We start from the raw sequence: 6,452 nt of genomic DNA on the forward strand, positions 1-6,452 counted from the left end.
TAACCATTTAGCAACACCATCCAGGGCTGTTCTCAGCCTTTTTTGTTCTATGACTCACAGGATGATAATCACTGATGTGACACTCTTCTAGGGTTGTCTGTAATTCCTAACACGAGCTGCAATGTCACCCTTTATTTCTAATTCATGAAAACATGTTAGAATGCAAATAAGGGAGAGTGAGGTCATAAAAGGAATTACTGCTTATTTTTTCTGGTAGGGAGCTCAGCTGGGTCTAACCAAGCTAACATTCCTCTTGAAAAATGATCTCATATAATTAACCATCAAAACCAGACCTTATTCTAGTAAATCGGGGGTGAGATGGGAGGAATGGAGGTACAGTAGAAGCCAAATTTCAAGGAGAGATTGTCTCTTAAAAGGAACTCATCCCAAGGAAGAAGTAATTAAATACTGTCTTTCTAAGTTTAGGCCTCTCACATTTTGAGCCAGCCTTTTTAATATTATACTTGTGCCATTGATAAACCTTGTACCATGGGAAGGCTATAAAATGACCACTACCATAGAATTAGGTAGCAGGACAGTGAGGGGATCACCAAGAGGAAAGGGAATGTTCACAGCTCATTTTTATTTTGTTTCTACTCTTTACCTGCCTAAGCCTTGTTGTGTTTCATTAGGTTTCAGAACTTTCCCAGTCTTACTGCTACCATGGCTCTCCATTGCCGAAAGTGAGAAGCATTGAGCCCCATATTAATTCTGAAAGAGGAAGCATTCTTAAAAGCAACACTAATGACATTTTGGGCAGGTCAATTCTTTGTAGAGAGGGACTGTCCTGTGCATTGTAGGATGTTTAGCATGTACCAAGTAGATATTAATAACATTCCCTCCCCTCAGCTGTGATAATCAAAAATGTCACCAGACATTGTCAAATGCCCCCTGATGGGAAAAAATGGTCCCAAATTGAGAACTACTATGGTGGAGGTATAAAAAAAACAAAACTTTTCCTTTTAATTCAATGGAAAGAAGGAGAGAGTGTACAGTATTTAAAATAATATTTTCTAAAGAAACTACAAAAATCATAGCATTGATAAATAACCATGATGGTTATACAACATTATGAATGTACATAATGCCATTGAACTGTTCACTTAAAAAATGGTCAAAAGGTAGCTTTATGTTATGTATATTTTACTACAATTTTTTAAAAAAAGTGATAGCATCGGTCAAGTATACAGGTTTCTGAATCTAGTTTAATTAAACTTCAATGACAGAGTAGCATTGCTAGCATAGTTTATCATATACCTAGGCTGAGGTTCTTCCCATTACCTCAGCATTGTCTGGGTAACTCTACCTTTCTTAGGAAGTAAATATTTTAATTTGTTTTGTGCCAAGCATCTGAGGCAAATCTAAAAGACAGGACATTAGGCTGCTAATTAGCTCACAGTTCACCATCTGAAAGGACAATTATAATAGAAGGGATCTTGGAGATCATCTTACTTTTAGGTAAAAAAAAAAAAAAAAAAAATTGTGGTCAAAACGGCCAAGTTCAGTTCATGGAGCTCTTTGAAGGATGTGCCAGGACCAGGACCCAGATAGCCTGCTTTGGATTCAGTGTTCAGGCTGCCAAATCAGACTAAAGCTTGTCCCTGGTTACATATTTTTATCAGAGACTGCCACTGCCTTTTGTGAAGTATATCATTCTAACAAAGGAGGTGAAAGGGCTAATGGGAGGAAAATGAATGAGATTAACAGGAGTGGAAATAATCTAAATACATTGTATTGAGAAGTGACTGAGGAGTATTAGCATCTATTCTCAGAAAATAAGATACTGGTTCTACACAATGAGATGGATGTGCATTTGTATTATCTTAAAAGATTTTAAAACTGGCTTTCAAAAGCACCCTGTTTCAACCATGACAGTTTAATTTCTGGTCCCTGGACTTTCACAGAAATGTTTCCTGCCTTTATTTACACTGTGTCCTGACTTTGAGGTGCCTCACCCCCTTCTACATCCACGGACATGCTTCTCTTTACTCAAAACTCAGATCAAATGTGAAGCCTTCCCTGAATTTCAATTTCCCTTCAAGAAGGAATTAAACATTTCCCTCTCTGTGTTTCTATAGGATTTTACATATGTAGGCATTTCACCTACAGTGGGTTTCCATGTTGCAAACTGAATATAATTAAATACATAGGGAACATGAATTGCAGTGCCTAGGTTCTATAACACAGCTGTGATTCAGAAATGCTACTGCTTGTTGCAGTAGGAACATAAGCTGAAAAAATGGCTGGCAGCAGAGCTGGCCTCTTGTTTGTGAACTGGGCTGGACTTCGTTATGCAACGTATTTCACTGTTGTGTTAATAGTATGAGAAATGGCTCACCCGTCCACATTTTAGATGACGGACTAGGAAACAGAAGCATGGTGAAAATGAAACTTTTAATAACACTCTCAAGAGTGGGCGCCAATTTTACAGGATCACACGTGGGGCAAGAGACATAGCCTATTTGTTTAGACCTCCTCCAGTTCCTCATTGGCTGAGGACTATTTGGTCACCTATCCTATACTAGAGGCTCGGCACACGAAATTTGTGTGCAGGTACGGTCCCTAGGCCTGGCCTGCGATTAGAGCCATCTTCCCCAGCTGTTGGCAGCCGGCCCCACCCCCTGCCGCCACCCACCCCTGGTTCCTCATTCACCACTGGGCGATTGAAACCTGCCAGCCAGGGGGAGGGACCAAGAGTTCGGCTGTTCCCACCCACTCGCCAGCCCCGCCCCTGCCGTGGGTCACCCTTTGTGTGTGGGGCGACCAGTGGGGTGGGGGCCTTGGCCTGGCAGCACCCTCATCCCCTGCCACCCACCCCTGGTTCCCTGTTCGCCATCGGTGATGGGAGCCTGCTGGCCGGGGAGGACCGAGAGGTGGTCAGTGTGCCTCATAGTGACTGGTCAAGCAGTCATTCTGGTCATTCTGCTGTTGAGATCAATTTTCATATTACCCTTTTATTATATAGGGTAATAAAACCCTAATATGCAAATTGACCAAACGGCAGAACGACTGGTTGCTATGATGTGCACTGACCACTAGGGAGCAGACACCCAACACAGGAGCTGCCCCTGGTGGTCAGTGCGCTCCCACAGGGGGGATGCCGCTTAGCCAGAAGCTAGGCTCGCTCATGGCTGGCGAGTGCAGTAGTGGTGGTGGCTCGGAACAAAGGAAGGCCCCGGCCAGCAGCCAGCAGCCGAGGAAGGAAGGGCCTGGCTGGCAGCTGGAAGGCCCCAATTGGCCCTGATCACCAGCCAGGCCTAGGGACCCTACCCGTGCATGAATTTTGTGCACTGGGCCTCTAGTTTCCTAATAGGTCGCCTAGGTCTTGTTGCCTCCCATTGGGTTATTTAAAAAAATGGGCTGAGGCCTTCTCTAGTTGCCTCCACCTCCCTTTGTCTAGGGGAATCTTCCTAGGACATGTGCTGTCAGCCACATGTACAACTCTCATCCTTTCTCCCCACCCCCACAATCTCTGGAGAAATTCAGTAATGGCCTGCCCACATGCTGTTTCTTTTCTATGAAGATAAATCAGAGGCATGTTTCTTATAATGGGTAATAAAAGTAATAATAACGTTTGTAAGAAGTGCTGAGTTAATGAGAATATTGTGTAGAGAAAGGAAAATAAAAGAAATAAAGACCGTAACTTATGCAGAAGTCAAGGATAATATATTTAATATGATTTTAAAAATTATCTTTCTGCAGTATAAGTGCTTGGAAAACTTCAGGGCCAAAGTTGATAATAGAAATGAAAAAGCTCTGGAGTGTGAAGTTAAAGGATCATGAGAAGGGTTCAGGCTTGTTTTTGTCTGATTGATCACCCAATCTGTTATTTTTAGGCTACAATAACAAAAACATCTTTATTGCTGAAATTACTGAAGAAAAAGGAACTATTATTTTTCTTTATTATATCTCAGTTCTTCCTACGGAGACATTCACTTTAATAACACAATCCTATATAATAAAAGCCTAATATGCTAAGTGTCTGGTTGACTGGTTGGCAACTCAACCAATCAAAATGTAATATGCTAATGATATGCTAAGCCGCTCTACCGCTCACTATGACATGAACTGACCACCAGAGGGCAGATGCTCTGACCGGTAGGTTAGCTTGCTACTGGGGTCCAGCCGATCAGGACTGAGCATGACATGCTGGACAAGCCCTGGAGTCCTCCTGCGGTCCTTCCCCAGATGGCCAACCTTCCATGTCTCTCCCCGGCTTTGATCTTGCACCAGTGGGGTCCCTCAGCCAGGCCTGCACCCTCTCGCAATCCAGGACCCTTCGGAGGATGCCAGAGAGCCACTTTTGGCCCGATCCCGCAGGCCAGGCTGAGGGACACCACTGGTGCACGAATTTGTGCACCGGGCCTCTAGTTTTTAAATAATGTAACATTGTGTTAGAACCCAAAAGTGCATTAGCACAACAATATCTTCACTTATTGCTTATTTAATCCCAACTTGTAATACTTTATATATCTCTCATCCCCATAAGATTGTAAGCATCTTGAGAACAGGAATCATGGCATTCATCTTTGTATCCCATTGCCCCCTGGCTTCATAAAAAGAGCACCAAGCTTAACACATAAGCACTCTATACTTTTTTTGCTCCTGTGGAATTGAATGGAGGAACAAAAAAAAATTCCGCTCTTTTTTCTCTCTGTTTAAAACCTTTTTTGTTGTGAAATTTAACTCTCAATCATCAAAGTACACAATACAAAAATGTATAGTTCAGTAAATTATCACAAAGCAAACACCCATGTAACCACTACTCAGCTCAAGAAAAAGAACATTAGACCGCCCCCTGCCTCCGGAACCCCCTGCACCGCCTCCCTGCGACCCTGGCGGTGAAAGGACTCTGGCTGCCCCGAGTCCTGGGAGGCGGACTTGGCACCCCCCACGCCGCCGAGGTCTGGGCGGCTCAGGGCAGCCACCCCGCCTCCTCTGCATGGAGCCCTAGAAGCGAGAGCAGGCAGCGCGGGAACCGGCCCCCGGGATGGATCCTTATGGGTTTGAAAGGCCTGAAGATTTTGATTATGCAGCTTATGAAGAATTCTTTTCCACCTGTCTGGTGATACTCACTAGAAGAGCAATAAAATGGTCTAAACTTCTAAAGGGAAGTAGTAGTGTCCAGAAAAGTACGAGAGTGAAGCGCTATATCCGGAAAGGTGTTCCACTTGAGCACAGGGCCCGCGTCTGGATGGGGGTGAGTGGAGCCCAGGCCCAGATGGAGAGGAACCCTGGCTATTACCACCAGCTTCTCCAGGGAGAGACGAACAACACCCTGGAGGAGGCCATCAGGACAGATATGAACAGGACCTTCCCCGACAACGTGAAATTCCGCAGGAGCGTGGATCCCTGTTCACAGAAGACCCTGTACAACGTGCTCTTGGCCTCCCTACAGGCACCACAACCAAGGTGTGGGGTACTGCCAGGGAATGAATTTTATAGCGGGATATCTGATTCTTACCACGAAGAATGAAGAAGAATCCTTTTGGCCAGGGGTCCTCAAACTTTTTAAACAGGGGGCCAGTTCACTGTCCCTCAGACCGTTGGAGGGCCAGACTATAGTTTGAAAAAAAAAACTATGAACAAATTCCTATGTGCACTGCGGCCCGGGACGTGTCGGCTGCTAAGCAGGACAGGCAGCGGCACCCGGCGGGCCGGATAAATGTCCTCGGCGGGCCATGTGGCCCGCGGGCTGTAGTTTGAGGACCCCTGCTTTTGGCTATTCAATGCTCTTGTTGGAAGAATACTACCTGATTACTACAGCCCTGAGATGCTGGGCCTGAAGACGGACCAGGAGGTCCTGGGGGAGCTGGTGAGGACCAAGCTGCCAGCGGTGGCAGCCCTCATGGACAGGCATGGGGTCTTGTGAACTCAGGTCGTGTCACGCTGGTTCATCTGCCTGTTTGTGGATATCCTGCCCGTGGAGACGGTGCTTCGAATCTGGGATTGTTTGTTCAATGAAGGCTCAAAGTTTATCTTCCGGGTGGCTCTGACCCTGATTAAGCAACATTAGGCTTTTATTTTGGAAGCTACGAGTTTTGCAGACATTTGTGAAAAGTTCAAGGAGATCACCAAAGGGAGTTTTGTGACTGAATGTCACACCTTTATGCAGAAAATATTCTCAGAACCTGGAAGCTTGTCCATGACCACCATCACGAGGCTTCGAGAGAGCTGCAGGGCCAAGCTGCTGGTGCAGGGGTGACCTGGACATGCTCCCCTCTGCCCTGACCACGAGGCTTCATTCCCAGAGTTGACCAATTTGTACTGCTTTCCTTTTTAGTGCTGTAAATACTTGATGTCTCTACATTTTAGTCGTGAATTTTTTAAAAGAGCAATTTAAAATCATGTCATTCTATAACTGATGAGCTATAAAGTCAAATTTCTGAAGATATATTTTTACCTGAGACAATAATATATAAAATGTGAGGTGTGCGTTTGTATTTAATAAA

At 44.8% G+C, this 6,452-nt stretch overlaps 1 pseudogene across 1 annotated transcript; it reads left to right on the forward strand.

Moving 5' to 3' along the window:
* The first annotated feature begins 327 nt into the window (after window positions 1-327).
* On the forward strand, window positions 328-6,229 carry LOC308235245 (growth hormone-regulated TBC protein 1-like; annotated as a pseudogene). Its single transcript has 4 exons — window positions 328-333; window positions 633-683; window positions 4,955-5,486; window positions 5,717-6,229. The product of its transcript is annotated as a growth hormone-regulated TBC protein 1-like (transcript).
* The last annotated feature ends 223 nt before the right edge of the window (window positions 6,230-6,452 follow it).

This window comes from Plecotus auritus (genome assembly GCF_963455305.1).
Source record: "Plecotus auritus genome assembly, chromosome: 1".
NCBI lineage: Eukaryota > Metazoa > Chordata > Mammalia > Chiroptera > Vespertilionidae > Plecotus > Plecotus auritus.